A 15,516-nucleotide genomic window follows, 5' to 3' on the forward strand; every position below is an offset into this window, starting at 1 on the left:
ACGGACGGTATGGTTATCTTGAGTGTGGGGGGTTTTTCCCGGAACCTCAATTGAGTCAAGGGTGTCGCCACCTCTGGTGGATAGGTTCATCCGGGTGGGTCCCACTTCTATACCTGCCTCCTTTTGGGAAACCCTGATGGCCTGGCAGTGATGTTGGGTCTGACGGGCAAACGAAGTAGATCGGGTGCTGGGTCCGAGCCCGCCAGGGGTATCTGGGGATCTATCGCTCTGGTTATCTCTGGTTTCCCAGCAATGGGTAAGGCCTCGATCGGGTAGTGGTGTAAATGGGAGGTTGGGGTTCCCCCCGTCAGCGTGCTGACGGTCCCCTTCCTTCTGGCTATGATGGCGGGTTCTGCCTGTCAGGGATTAGATAGGTCCCGAGTGTTGCTTGCACTAAATGCGTCGGGGCGCTCCATTATGGTCCTCTAGGGCTTGTACCTGGTGGAACCCAGGTGGAGTGACGCTTAAACAAGCAGCCGGAATCCCTGGTTAGGATTGAGGGGCAACCCTCTTTCCGAAGGGTCTGCTTCGGCAGCCGGCGAGCCTGATGACCTTAAGTCATCCGCCCATGATGTGCTAAAGGTTGATGCGTAAGCTTCGGCCTACATCATGGGGCCCGGGTATGTCCTCAAGGATAGGTACCGGGTACGCAGTCAGGGGGCTTCGGCTCTCATGACAAAGAAATAATAATAATAATAATAATAAAAAATGTCTAATAAGTACATGTTATGTAAGTTTTGTCCTCCTTTTTTCTGCACAAATTAATATAAAGGGGTGTTTAGTACATAGCTATTTGAGTGTTGAAAACCAAAAGTACGGATTTTCCGTTTGAGAACTGTAGATGGCTGCACACAGATCAAGCTGAGTGTGGCCATACATCTTGTGAGCAGCATCTGTTTGTGCTCGATTTTTCCTACCACCATGATTAGCTTTCCATAACACACGTATTAAATGGTTTTGAAACATCATTAAGGTTATGTTTGTTTTTTTATGGTATACTATTTCATTACCGGTTTTAACGTACCAGCTCCGCGGCTGTGATTGGCGTAGAAACGCCATCTTTGTAATCAGCTGATTTAGCGTGCGGAAACATCATTCCCGCTCTAGTGCGGAATGAATTATTTTGTGTACACATTCAAACTGCTCATTCAAGAACAGTTTCCGCATTGAATGAGCAATATAAGTGGTAAGACATTTTTCACTCAGTGGACTTTAAGTGAGACTTTTCTGAACCTTTTGTTTCCTTTGCGGTTATCATTCAACTTGCACCAATCTACAATACTAAGCGTGTTTGTTGTTGCTGAACAATCGTTAGATTTATCGTGTGTTGTATATTCTTACGTTTTGGCACTTGGAGGATATTTATTGAAAGTCCTTTCTCTGGCTTCCTGATACTTCTTCTGGCGTTTGGTGGATGACTCATCAGCAGAAGTATAGGGTAATTGGAAGGCTGAAAGTATAGGGAAATAATCAGCCTAAAGGCAAACCTGCGTAACGTAACAAAAAACTACTTGGGAACATTACAGTATGTAACAATGTACATATTATGTATTATGGAAAATGATGCACTTCTCTTCTTAAGTCAAAATATCAACTACAATACACTTAACTAAAACGTATTTAGTCCGAGCATGACTTTGTATGCGCAAGATATATCATAAACTAGTATATTGGAAGTTAAAAAATATGAGTTGTAGTTTTATGTTTTAAAATTTGAGGCAAAAGCTGACAAAAATGTATTTAAGTAAAATATTGTTGTTTTTTGAACTCTTATTTTATTTAATATGATACCTGAACTTTATAAATCAAAAACTTGAAAATAATTTTTATATAAGTATTGAAAGAATTATGGTATAATACTAAAATACCCCCGCCGCAGCAAACCTGCCGTCTAAGCGAATTTCCATTTGGCCGAATTGATTTTCAATTGATCTATTTAAATAACATTAGGTTTAACGAGTACCTAGGTTTGCTGCTACAAGGAAACTAATAAAGTAGTGTGTTTTTAGTAAAATATTGATAGCTTACTATAAAATAAATAAATTTGCCAAGTTTGATCAAAATATATCCATAAACAAACAAACTACAACATTTTACAATATTTTCCTTAAGAATAACATGGGAATTTTAAATTTACCATTTTTTTAGTTTTATCCGTAACCAATAACCGTACAAAAACACTTTGATATACTGTATTGTTTGTTTTTTAAGCTCTTTAAGAAGGTTTAGAGAAAAATTGGGAAATTTTGTGTTTTGAGGGTAAAAAGTGAGAAAAACCAATTTTTACCCCATAAAACCCCCCATAAAACCCTGTTCCTATGGTCCGAACATGCTGGATCGCGAACTCATTCAAGTTTATCCCGCCTTACACCTTCAAACCAAATTTCATCAAAATCGGATAAAAATTACTCAAGTTATCGTGTTCACGGACACATATATATATATATAAATCTATATATATATATATATACATATATAAAAATTTGAACGAATGGTGTTTTTGGCCTCTGGGGACATTAAAATGAAAAAGTAAATCGGTCCCGGGCCTAAGTCTTACCATGAGACCTACGGTAATAGCTACTTCCCTATAGGGAAATTCGCTAGAAATAAACTTCTGAAATCCCACATAGTTTGATAATATTTAATCAATACAATACATTTTTTCGTCGGCTTAAATCGTGTGTATGAGTTTTAAAGGCATATTAAGAACTGTATACCAGTAAAACAATTACGTTACTATCACTTCTAAAATCAAATACGACAGTTTGACGAATATGACGGTTTACATTTATGGTAAATTTTTCTTAACAGTGGTACATTTCACAATGTAGTCTTATAGGGAAACACGTGCTGGGTTTATTGTGTTGGTGATAAATTCTACTGGAATGTCGAGGCGCTACACTCTAGAGCAATAAGTGTCACTCTAACTTGTGTAGTTGTAGGTCTTGTGGCTCACAGGAGCAATATAAAGGCAATATGTCCTACACAATACATATGCCTAGCTTACTGCCTCACATAGATACACTTTACACCATTGACTATTAGATACACACTCTAGAGTAATGAGTAACACTAACTATTGTAGTTGTAGGCCTTGTAGTTCTGTAGTAATGTAAAGGTCACATCTGTCCTACACAATAGACATGTTCTGTCTTATATAGATACACTCTACACACTAAAACAATTGTGTCCCTCTAACTCCATAGTTTTGTGGTTTGTAGCATACAGTGGTAATATATAGGCAATATTTTGTCCTATACAATACTCATATCAAGCTTACTGCATTAGATAGTTACACTTCTCTCATACAAGCTATTTTTCACGACAATTCCTATAGCAGTAGGCTACGTAGCTTAATGTTAACCTTTATTGACCTTTATTATTAACGCCCTAAACCTTATAAATATATCAACCCTAAAGTTGTACACATTCAGTCTATCCTTTGTTTTACAATTATTACTATCGTAGGAGAAAGTGACAATATAAAGCCAATCGCTTGACAGGAGACGTTAGATGGATGTGACGCACATTAATGTTTTTTACCTACGACCGTTTATTAAAGTAGCAGTTTCAGTACAGTTATTAGAATTGAAAAGTATCTCATAACAGCATTGTTTACTTCTTAACAGCGTAGTTTTACTCATAACAACACGGGTAACGGACCAATGAGGTTCAAGGATTGAGAGAGGAGAAGTAAAATTGTAATTATTCGAAATTCAACTAATCAGCTGTTCAGGCCAATTTAATTGTTGATTGGTGCAATTAGTATTTGATACAATGTTTCGTTGCATCACTGTCACTGGCAATGGGAGGTTATAAACGAAAACACAACCTCTTTTAGAAGTTATGAGTAGTGATTTTTAGTAATTAAAACAATGTTAACGACACTCGTAGAAGTTATTAAGGGCCTCGCCAAGGCTCGTACCTTAAATTTTCTACTCGTGTCGTTAACACTATCTTTACACAATCGTTGCGTAAACTACTATTTTTTTACAAAAAAAGAGGTTAGTGGTCTCTTTTAAATTTGCATTTGCCCGTTCACATAGGCTCTGGACCTGTGCCTCTAGCATCTCCAGCAATGCAAGGGAAGAGCCGGTACTGTACATGGGTGAACTGTACTGATAAAAAGTAGTGCCAGTGACCGGGATCCGAACCCACGACATCACTGATTTGGGCCCACGTGACGCTACTGACTGAGCCACCGACTCACCAGACAGATCTACAATCATATTTTTATCCATATAATATAGAAGTAAGCTGTATTTTTATTTTAGGGATTTCCAATGCACATTATAGGATAAAGTAACGTTGTGACCATGCATAAGTATAATTTTATTTAACTCGTCGAGCCATACACATTCATTTTATAATTCAGTCTTTCGCAATGTAAAGTAAAATAATAAATAATACTGTAGCACTTCATCATCAATGAATTAGGCATAATGGCAAGAACTACAAACGAAAGACTCAACAAAAATGGGACATGAACAGAACTAGGCTGTGAATATATTAAGGGAGATATTTGCAGTAACAGCTGTACGGTTAGAGACACGTTCCAGGACTGGTAAAATGTTACATCCATTTTCTTAAAAGGTTCCTAAGTAAGGGTGATTATCGTAGGCACGTCTCATTCCGGGAAAGCTATTGTATGAACGCGAATTCCTACTTCACTGCATTACATTTTTCCCAGTCTCGAAACTATTGTGCTCATTTTGTTCACTTAGTGTTTTTTTTTTCAGTCGTAGCTTTGAATGCTTTCAGAAAGTTTCTAGTTATGTAGGAGTTGCACCAACAATTTAATGAAATACAATTTTTAAGTTAGAAACAGTAAATAAAAAGTGCCTAGTTTAACTAAAACAACATAATTAATTGTTCTTTAATGGTACAACACTTTGTATTTCAATGCTAACAGTTGATGATTTTTAATCAAACCTCGCTATATTCTTTGTAGTAATAATCAGTATAGTCTTGTATACAGTATATGCAAAAAAACTTCACGCATTTAGGCAACTCTTGAAAGAGGTATACTTAGATTGGAACTATTTTGTTAAACTGTAACCTGAAACTTTTTTCTCCCATAACACTGACACTTTTTTTTGTTAAACAGGGCGTTTTAAATGTTCAATGTTTAAAAAAACTGTCACTTCGTATTTTAAAACATTGCTGTTTTGCGTGATAACCGTGATACTTAAAATTATTTTGCATGAATCCTAACACAAATGTCACTATCATTAGAAAAATAACTCTTTTTTCAAATCAAACATGCAAATGTCGGGCATTTTAACTGTTAGAAAAAGCATAAATTTAAAACAGTATATATTACAAAACATCAAAAAAATATTGTTTTATGACAAACTATCTTACCCGTCGTGCGTTACTGCGATTTCAAGAAAGTTAACCATTGCTTATTGAATCTCCGGAGGTCTTTTAAATTGTTTTAGTACTACGTATTTTTGTTATTCTTATTAATGCATATTATTTATTATTCAAAACATTTAACCAAGTGCTTATTTGTATACAATAATTCTCGTTTTTCGTTTTTCCGTTTGGTGCGAAAACAAATAGTTTTATTTGGTTTTCCAACTTAGTTGCAGGCCACATAAAGTTGTTCATGTGAGAAACATGAATTCGTTGAGTCTAATTCACACACTTGTAGTGATTACCCTTGAGATTTGTTTAGGGTTATCACAAATTCGAGACGTACAGGAGTAATTATTAATTCTTCGGTGAGTCAAATGTTAGGCTGTAAAAGAATGATTATTACCTCTATAGTATATTATAACAATAAACAATAAAGCTATAATGACTAGCTATTCATAATTAGAAATACATAAGATACACACATGTATTAAAGAAGTCAAGGGTAAACTTAATATTATTTTAATGAGTACCGCTATGAATACGTAGCGCGTTTTCCTTAAAGCTTATCCTGCAATAAATTACAAATAATATAATATACAAGCAACTATTAAATACGTAAGGTTCAAGGTTGAAATAATTGTGTACGTGGTTTTAAAAACACTGTATAGTTTAAATATAATTATGCATTTCCTGGATAAGTAACGCCATAATTCAATTCATAGTTTCCTAAAAGATAAGTTAGAAATTTGGTTGTGCATTTAGAAATGGCAAAAACTGTTTGAAATATTCTATATAATTTTGTTAGTAAATGTTTTGATACAAAACACAACAACTAACTCAAAATGCTCAAAAACCACTCAAAAATTCTTAAGTTACTTAGTATTTTAATAAAATGTATTATTTCAAAGGTATTGACACGTAATTAAAAATATATTTTTCTGGATTGGTGGGACGCTACTAGTTGGAGCTTTTAGGTAATATCCTGAAGGTCTAGCCTAAAATTATAAAAGACACTCGTAGGTTTATTATGGTGTCATAACATAAAGTAGAATGATGTCTATAAAGGAAAACCTTTACGTGAAGCTCTATTCAAAACAATCTTCTAGGACTACACGCGGTTGATTTTTAATTTTAGGGCCAACGACTAATATTGATAAAATGTTTCATATGAAGGGGACCATACCTTAAACGTTATAAATCTTTAAGTAATAATAAAAGGGTTTTTTTGTAAATATGTGCCTATGTTATTCACTATTAGTTGCGAAAACTCCATATAGCGATAGTACAGATTGAATTATTTTATGTTAGGATACATTACTAGTAATATAGGTATCATAAATTATATAATAACAATGGAATACAAATGCATTGAATTGTCGGTTCAATCAGTATTTTGTACAATGGTGTGCTTTTAGTTGATAATACAAACTAATCGCTGAACTCATCTGGGAAGCAGAGCGCGAAATTGAATTGCAAGCTGTTGGAAAATTGATACTCGTATTATCACTGATCACCACACTGTTGCAAAAGTTTATTTTTAGTTTGCATTAGAGTGTCCTCCAATCTCTAACAAATGTTCAATTTGGACCGAAACTGTGTATTGTATGTTCTGTAATAATATGATTTGAATACATTTTCTCCTGTACGAATGCATAATCAATTCCACGGAAAAGAGCTTTCAATATTAGGACACACGATTCTTATGAAACAAAGGAATAATATTCACAAGCAGTAAGGTCATATGGAACAGTTAACTAGTGCTTTGAAAAGGTTGTGTTAAGCAGCTACAGTGTTAGGTTCTCATTGTCCGTGTAAGGACATTTGCAGCAAGGCCCGTGTGTACATTGTCCCTTACAAAGCCTTCAGTGAAATGTTTACCATGACCTCTATTGACCCTTCACCTCCATGGTAACACAGAGGATGTACAATGTGTGCTTGTTTAGACGGTAATACTGAAGTGCTGAGTTCAACGTTTGGTTGCCACCTTTCGTATTTGAATAAACTCTATTTGCATTTTTTGTTTATAATATACGTTTTAACAATGTGAACATTGGTGTAGTGATTGTTTTAACTTTTTAAAATTTAAATTTAGACCATGACCGTTATATACACCATTTTAAATCCACATGGACTCGTTTTTTTGTATATTTTTTTAGGTTTAATTTTTTAAGAAACAATAGTTTACATTAAAAAGTCAGTTGTTCACTACTTTTTGGAATCTGATGAATTAAGTTGATAAAATACCTAAAACATTGAAGATTTATTCAGAAACCAAGCCAATATCACAATGGGAAACTACAGAAAAATGCGTAGTAAGTAACGGAACAAGAAGTGTTTATTTTCTTGTACCATTATTTGTTTATGAAAACTATTCATTCGTTAAGAATTTCTTTCCTTTTTTTCTTCGTGCCAAATTTATTATTACAGTTTTAATTCTAGCACTATTAACTTTTGCGGCCGATATGCAAGGGAAAATGCAAACCTATGATATATACATGGTTTAGTGATACAAGAAGAAGACGAAGAAGAAGGAGAGTACAAACAGACTGAAATTTTTTTAGTTATAAAAGTATATAACTCTGTATGTTCTTACTTACAGTAGTAGACTATATGCTTGGTAGAAAACCGTAATGTATTCTCTTCAAATATCTGACTAAAAAAATTGTTTGTTCAACTCTGTTAATTTTTTTTCTTATGGTTTACAGTAATTTACTTAAAATGATTACGTTACAGCCAAATATTACCCCTTATTAAGTTATATGACGTGACGGGTTGTGTTTAAAATATACAAATTGCAGTAGAAAATAACATTTAACTGCAAATTAAACATAACTATCCTAAATTACAAAGAGGCTAAAGTAATTACTCAGTTATATTCAGATCTTAATCAACAATAGTCGCATGCAACAGATCCATTACATCTACAGAGTGGACTGCTAGACTTCGATTAGATATTTCGTTGGATTTCATGTTAACGATAATCTTAGCCTTGGGAGTATTTATCATGCAGCGAGAATGTTGAATTTGCATTTTAAAATACAGAATACTTTAACACTAGATTCTTTTAAGTAGTTTCCTTGATAAAAATATGTAAAATAAATGGGAAGACGTTAGTATGGGAAAAGTTTACTTTGTTTTTTGGGCTCTACATATCCCACAAAAATATCATTATCCTAAATTAGTGAACTATCTAAAAATTGTACGACAAAGGCTTCACAAAAATTTTGGTTAAATAGTTTATCACAGTGACATCGAGAATTTAAGAGAGAAAAGTGCGTCATTTCCGCCACGGGAATCATCCATTCCCGCTCAAGGGCGTAATTGAGCTATTTTGCGTACTGTTTACAGGTGTGGAAATGCGATTATTTCCATGCAAGGGTGGAAAAATTATTTAATTTGACCTTATGTACTAAAACTAGTTATAACGATGTAATACTGATTGAGATATGAGGTATCATGTTCTTATAAAATATGTGTTCCTGCAGTACACAGTACCAGTTATAAATATTAATAACACAGTTTACAATAATCATCGGTTTTATAATTGATGATGCAGAAAATCACTTGGTATATTATGGCTTATTCAAATGTATCTTATAGCAGGCAATAACTCTACTACCTGGTCATGGTGTTGACATAAGAGAACATTTATCATTCTTGTTGACAGTTAACCTTATCTTCCTCCGCCACCTTATTAGTCAGGGTGGCTTTTAAGATTGAACATTGTTAGCCTACGTGTACAAAATTAATCTTTTTACGTGTAATAGATAAAATAGTTTTTTTGCGATTTTACAAAAACAAATCATTAATAATAATTTCAAAAGGTATAGTTTATAAATTGTTTTTACAGTTGCGCGACCAAATATAGTACTAGTTTAACACGTTTTTATTCTTTAAAGTAATTTAAAGAGGATACAAGTGTGAATTTACAATTTATCCAGATAATTGAATGTGTTTATAACTCCTAGGCTATTATCTTGTAACAATAAACAAACTAAATCAAACTGGTTTGGAATGGAGTACTATGTAAAAATTTAACTGTCTAGCTGAGTAAGTTTTTTTCTCTCCGTTACCTACGCATTAATAGTAGCTTAGTTTTGTACAAATTATCCTAAAAAAATTTCCTTTCTTTTATCCCTCGGATTATACAAAAAATATCGTAGGAAACTGCATTATTCGGTAATTTTTTTAACAATATATATTTAAATTAATTAACTAATGGTCAAATTATTATGTCAGTAGACGTCGTTATCATATGCCCGACGCGTTTTTTAGTCCCGAAATTCAACTGAATTAGTTCTATATTAATTGGATACTACTAGCAGTACCAATAATAATTGTTATCAGGGAGAAAATTAAGTTATAATACATAGGCTTACTTGTCAATACTCTTTAGTTTACGTGGTATAAACCCTTTTAATTATTTGGTTTGTTGAGCTCGTTTTCAGTTGCAGACTGTAAAATAGGCGAGGGGAATTAATTTGTTCAGGGTTATTTATGTAATCTATACCATCAATAGAATAACAATATGTAACACAACACGTAAGCAAAACAATAAACGTAGTATTTGATCTGGAAAGTAGAAATTTAATATGTTGACAAAATTATAGACTACATGACAAGAGATTGAAAACTGAGCGTGGTGTAATTGTAAGTTATGTGATATATAAAATTGTAATTTTAAACGATAAAATTATTGGGCACTCAACATGTACGAAAAAAATATGTACTACCTTTTGTACGGTTTAATGATTTTGAGAATGGTTTATGTATTGCTTGAACCAGTAAAATACTAGATCAAAATGTTATTTATTAGAATCATATTACTTGTATGCCTATGGATCTTACTAAAAACATACAAGTAAAATCCACTAAGGTCATCGAAGAGAAATATACGTGCCATAATGTATTTAATTTCAAAGCTCTTTTAATAATATTATATCGCATAGCTTTAATTATATTCTTTGCATGAGGTACTTAATATACATGATTGCACATCGCATATTCACATTTAAAATAATTAAATACTACTCTATAGGGAAATTAAACTTATGTTCCTTACTGAAATAAAATGTTACGTCAACTGAGCTAGGGTTCAGCAATTGGCTTAATGCATATTTCCAGCAGGGAATGTAAGGAGGTTTCAGTAGAGATGAGGATCCATAACGTATCTTAACTGTTGTCAATATTTACAGGCTTATCGGATTACCACTCAACATCGGGTGATGGAACCAGAACTGATATTGCAAATTTATCGCAACTTAACATATCGATATATTTGGATATTAAAAAAATTTTACTTTTGATGAAGTATTAGTATGGTATTTTTCCTAGGTATATTTTCTGATTATGAAATATTATAGGCCTACTATAACAGATTACAATATTATACTATAATATTATTATTTAATTATAACTCCTTTGAAGAAAGGAGGAAAACAGCTTAAAACAAGTTAAATAGCTGATCTTTATGTAGCTATGAGACATTTTGCAATTCACCAGTGAAATATTTTGTTAATGGAAATCGTATATTTTTTTATTAATTCATTGATGAATTTGTTTGTGTTGGGCCTTGAAAAAAATAATTGTCTAAAGGAATTGTCTAGGAATTATTATAAAACTAATAGAAACCATTAATAATACTAGTGTGTTATTGTAACTCAATAGCTAATTATAGTTGAAAACAATAAAAGCATAATTCTGTAGACTACAGAGGAGAATATTCAAAATACAAGAAAATCTTCAGTAAATAAAATATAAGTTTGAAAATAACTAAAAATTCAGATATAAAAATAAAAGATAATTAAAAACTTTTAAATTTAATTTGATTCTTAGCTTGAAGGCAATTACATTATAGTGTTTAGTTGAGAAATGTAAAAAATATTTGCAGTTACGATAAATTAATAATACTGTATTAATTAATAGAAGTATAAAGTATATTCATTTTGGACTGTTAATTTTTTTATTAAGTACTTCATTTATGCAACGAGTTCTCTTAACTATTTATTTATAACCAATATAGCGTACAACAACAAGTGAAAGGTATAGCCTACTGATAAGAATCAATATACTTTACTACAGAGTACAATTTAAATAAAGCTTCTAGTTTTATGTTTCAGTCAAGTTTACAGTAATTTTATAAAACCGTTTAGATCTTTGAAGTTAAAATCAAAAGTTCTGGGATCAATTCCAATATTTACCATTTAATTGTATTTTCGCAAATAAACTCAATATCGTCTGAGGGTAGTTATAATGGTATTCATAAATTGAAGGTGCAGTTTCCTAAGCTGTATTTTTCCACCTAAGATTTATCAAAATTTGTATTTTAAATTTATCTTTTGTCACCACACGATTCTCTTTGGTAAAGGAATAAGCAATAGTTTATTTATTATTTAACGTTTTAGCGAATTTGCCTTTACGGAAGTAGCTATTAACTTAGATGGCACATCAAGACCTGTTTAATAATTTTCTCAATTTTCCTAGACCTTTTGACCTCTACACATATTATAGCCAGCTTTTCAGGAACATAGCAAAATACGAAAATAGTTGTGCAAATAGTTTCATACATATGTTCACTAAAAGCCACGCGTTAATTATTATGGATTTTATATATAATTATTATAGAATAAAATATGTTTACATTTTCCTAATAGATTAATTTATAATGTGAAAAACCCCCACATAGACTATGGTGTATGCAGAGGGTACTAATAATTTTACTATGATTATATTAGACGTAGCCAATACCACTAGGTTACGTAATTATCACATTAAAACTGTCACTATTGAATAGAATTATTTTAGTTTACAGCTCCAGTATAAAAGTCACACAAAAAACATTAGTTTTTTTATAAAATCAATGGATTTGTGCTGACTGGATAGGATTTAGTCAGTTAAATGGATTTATGGATGTAAAATAAGGCAATAATTTTTTTCGAAAAAGAACGCTTTTTTGTGTGTGTGCTTGTACCAGGCTACAGTTTCACTATTTTCTTAAAAGAAAATTCTTCTTCGGAATATTTCTATATGTACAGTAACGCTTTTCCATCTACAGGGTGTCCCGGAACTCTCTAACAAAATATTTTAGGGCATTGCTCCTGGGTAAGAAACATAACTAAATATCATATTTAAACTGTCCGGAAGTCCTTAGTTACTCACACAGCCACCATTTTGTTTTTTTCAGTTATTATTTTTTTCTACAGAATGGTTAAACATACGAAATGGAAACTTTGCACAAACATTTATGACAACTAGAAAAAGCTACCAAAAAATTATCACGAGTTTTTAAATTCATGAAACAGAATGGCGGCCATTTAACATTTTTGTAAAATCAATGGTTTTTGAGTTGTTTGAGAAAGAAAATTTTAAATGGCCGCCATTTTGTTTTATGAATTTGAAAAATCTTCATAATTTTTTTGCAGCTTTGTCTAGTTGTCATAAATGTTTGGGCAAAGTTTCCATTTCGTATGTTTAACCATTCTTTAGAAAAAAAATAATAACTGAAAAAACAAAATGGCGGCTGTGTAAGTAACTAAGGACTTCCGGACAATTTAAATATGGTATTTAGGTACGTTTCTTACCCAGGATCAATGCCCTAAAATATTGGTAGAGAGTTCTGGGACACCCTGTATAGGAGATATCACGATGTAATAACTGCAATGTATCGCTTCGACGCTCAAGGCAATAATGTTGCAGTTTATTACATAGGATACGGCCTTTATGAGACACAGTGTAAATTTAGATCATGTATCGTAAACCATGGTCAGTTAAGAAATATCTTTATGTAATATTTAAGTGCAAACTATCAAAATACTAATACGTAAATAAATTGACATCTTTCAGTTTTTCTGTAGTGTAGCCTATTAACTTAAATTGCATTCTACAGTATTATTCACCTTTCGTTTTAATTCAACCCCCAATTATATGTTTCAATTCAAGGTTAGTCTAAATTTCATAGCCTAAATTAGTCACCAATATTATCATATCTAGCAATAGGTTGTTCATTTGAAAATTTTAAGTGGTATAGTAACTTGTATTTCTTTAAAGAAAAATCTTAAATGCACTTTATAAACAAAAATCCCATTAAAGTTACTGTAGGCTAAAGGCATAAATAATATATATATATATATATATATATATATATTATTGATTTAAATCAACATTTAAAAAAACTTTGTTTATTATAATCAAAATTATTATTATTTTGTCCATCATGACATACGTCGAAGCACATAAATATTGGAAAAAGGAACACAATTATTACGATGTAAAAATAAAATACAATCACAATACTGAGACTAAGTTACAATACACTGGCGAATCTTTCATAGGAAATCTAATTGTACGAAAATATTATCGATTTAACAACTTAAAGACGAAACATGTTACTAGCATTTTCACAACCGTTTGTAACACTAGTAAGTTAAATACAATAGTTTAGATTTTTTACATTTCTTGTATTTTCGAAATAGTGTAACCAAAGGGAGTTCATTATCGCATTTCAACCAACTAAGTTCAGAAATCCAACAATTGCATTGTTAAATACATTGTCTATGGTCATGCTGTGTTACAAATATCCTTTGTTCTTCATGACACCCAGCCTCATATATCACAGAATGTTGTGTCCTTCCATAAAACGTGTAATGAGGATTTAGTTTAGTGTTGCCAGCGTTATACATCTCTCTATCTCACATTTGTAACCTTCCAAATGCTTTTGGACTTACATCTGTGATGTTCGCTAAGTAAATGTGTTTAAGAGGTGATAATATTAATTTATTTCAACTGAAATATTGCGTTAACATTTCAATTCAACACGATTCTCTTTGTATTTCATTTCTTAAAATGTTTTATGAAATTCCCATTCTTGAGAGATACCACGAACTCTTTATTTTACAGATTTTTAAAAATTGTATTCATTAAAAATTTCATTAAACTTGCTTTTTCTTAGCCACAACACATTATCTCCAATATCATTTCCTAACCGAATTCACCCTTGTTGGTATTATGATACTTTACCGTTAGTCCAGTAGTAAGATCTTGAACCGCGACCAATTGAATTTTTTTATACAGAGAAGCAAAAACTCACTATCCATTCGAATTGACTTTTATATTTTGGTAAGTGACATTGAAATGTCCAAAAAATTCTAAAATTACGTTTATTTGAACGAGTTCACCAACAGGAGTTTTATAGGTAAACATTAGTTTTTCCCATTTTCTACCCTCAACCAAAACATTTTCGCAATTTCTTTATAAAACCATTTGTTCGAAAAAAAAATATTAGTATACTGAAACTTGGTATATATCCTTTTCCTTGCTCTAAGTTAAAATAATAGCCTCAATATGGAATTCATTATTTTCCTTAAAATGAGTCATCGAAAACTTCTACAGAGTCTGTACAGAGTCATGAACGGTAAGAAACTTTACTTTTAGGTTTTTATTTATACTATACAAATAATACATATATATAAAAAAACTCTTTTTATTTTTGTATAAGTAGAACTGATGATTATGAAACCTATGAACTAAAAAAAGAACCCTACCGCTCACAGCACGGTAGTCTAAGTTTACTATGAACATTTAAGCAATTAATAATTGCAAATGAAGCTACCACCCATAATATGTCAATGTGCTGCTGTGGAGTTTTTTAAACCTTTTTGTATTATTACTGGAATGTTGATAGGCCTAATTTGCTTTCAGCTCCAAAAAATATTTGTGTGTCCTTTTTTATTATATAATTTTAAAAAAGCGCACCCATAACAAGTTTTAATTAGTCCCGGCTGTTTTCATCAATAAACCGTTGTGTTTTATAAAAAAAATCGAATAAAACCATTTTTTTCTTTCTCTTGATTGGAGTTTCCAGTCGATAATACAAAAAAAAATAATTTAAATATCCGAATAACAAAATTTAGTAAAATAATAGTAATCAACCAAAATGTACCTTAAAATAATCGCCATATTTAACATAAAATTTTATCGTATTGAAAAAAAAAATTGTTGAATAGTATTAATAGGTAAAAGTTAAACGTAGGTACATTAAAATATACGTCACTTGGTCATTTAAGTTGAAATGTTATAATCAAATTAACACATTATCAGTATAAAAAAGGATGAATAATAGAAAGATTAAATATATTAAAAAAAAACAGTGAAAAAAAT

This window comes from Macrosteles quadrilineatus, unplaced genomic scaffold, assembly GCF_028750875.1.
Source record: "Macrosteles quadrilineatus isolate MER2022 unplaced genomic scaffold, UCM_ALF_1.0 Scaffold_2__2_contigs__length_208266976, whole genome shotgun sequence".
NCBI classification, from domain to species: domain Eukaryota; kingdom Metazoa; phylum Arthropoda; class Insecta; order Hemiptera; family Cicadellidae; genus Macrosteles; species Macrosteles quadrilineatus.